This window comes from Elephantulus edwardii, unplaced genomic scaffold, assembly GCF_000299155.1.
Source record: "Elephantulus edwardii isolate Elephantulus edwardi_28Jun2011 unplaced genomic scaffold, EleEdw1.0 scaffold00341, whole genome shotgun sequence".
Taxonomy (NCBI): Eukaryota; Metazoa; Chordata; class Mammalia; order Macroscelidea; family Macroscelididae; genus Elephantulus; species Elephantulus edwardii.
In genome coordinates, this window is record NW_006400091.1 from 1,502,682 (window position 1) to 1,503,904 (window position 1,223).

Consider the following 1,223-nt stretch of genomic DNA (forward strand, 5'->3'; position numbering starts at 1 on the left):
CCCCTCAAAAAAAGATTGGGTAGAGAAGCTTTTGTATAGCCACATGATGGAATACTATGCAGCATTGAAAAACAAGGAACTCATGGCTATTATGCAAAATGGATGACCCTGGAGGACATTATGCTGAGTGAAATTTCTCAGTCACAAAAAGAAAATATTGCATAAGGCTGCTGTTGTAAAATGGGACTGACATCAGGATTGAGAGAAGACAGAAATAGAGGGGAGGAATGATGTATATTGCACTGAAACAGATGAGGGAGAAAATTGTTTAAAAGGAATATATGAATAGGTATTCTTGTCATTACAGAAGTCCAGGGTGAAGGCTGCATAATCCAATGGGCTTGGGAGGATGGATTCCATAAAAATGAAAGAGCTTTTCTTTTTCTTTTCAAGGAGAAGAGCATATTGGGGGAGGGGGTGGGCAGGGAGGAAAGTGCAACAATGAATGACTGGAAACCCTAAGTTTCTGTAAACTTTCATTGAAATGAATAAAAATTAGTTTAAAAACCCTCAGCGGGGAAGCTATATTATGCCACATAAAGTCACTGAGTAAAAATCACCCCCATAACATGTAACAGCAGTAATACATTTTTAATAAACCATCAGCCATAGTAAAAATACAGTAATAAGAGCTAGAAATTATTATAAAATTATTTTAATGTAAGAATGAAAATTATTAGAGTCCAGATATGTTATTCTTGCAAGATGCTGTTGACCCCAGCTCATGAAGACCCAGTGTGTGCAGTGAAGATCCATTGTGTAGGGTGTCAAAGGGCTGTGTGTGACATTTTGGAAGCAAATTAACTGTTTTCCAAGGCACCTCTGGGTAGATTCAAGCCACTAGCCTTCCAGTTAGTATTCAAGAGTTCAACCCTTTGTTGTTAATCCAATTATTTTGAAACTTCAATAAATAAAATATTGACATTTTGATTTACTGGTAAGTGGTGTTGTTAATTGCCGTTGAGTCGACTACAACTCGTAGTGACTCTTTGACCAACAGATTAAAATCTTGCCCTATCTTCTGCCATCATCACAATCTCTAAAACACTCAAACCATTGTTGTAGTCACAGTGACAATCTATCTCTTTGAGAGTTTTTACGTTCTTTTACTGACCCTTTACCTTTTTTGACATGATGTCTTTTTTCCAAGGATTGGCTCCTGTTGACAACACACTCAAAGTACGTGAGATGAAGTTTTACCATCCTTGGTTTTTTTTTTTTTT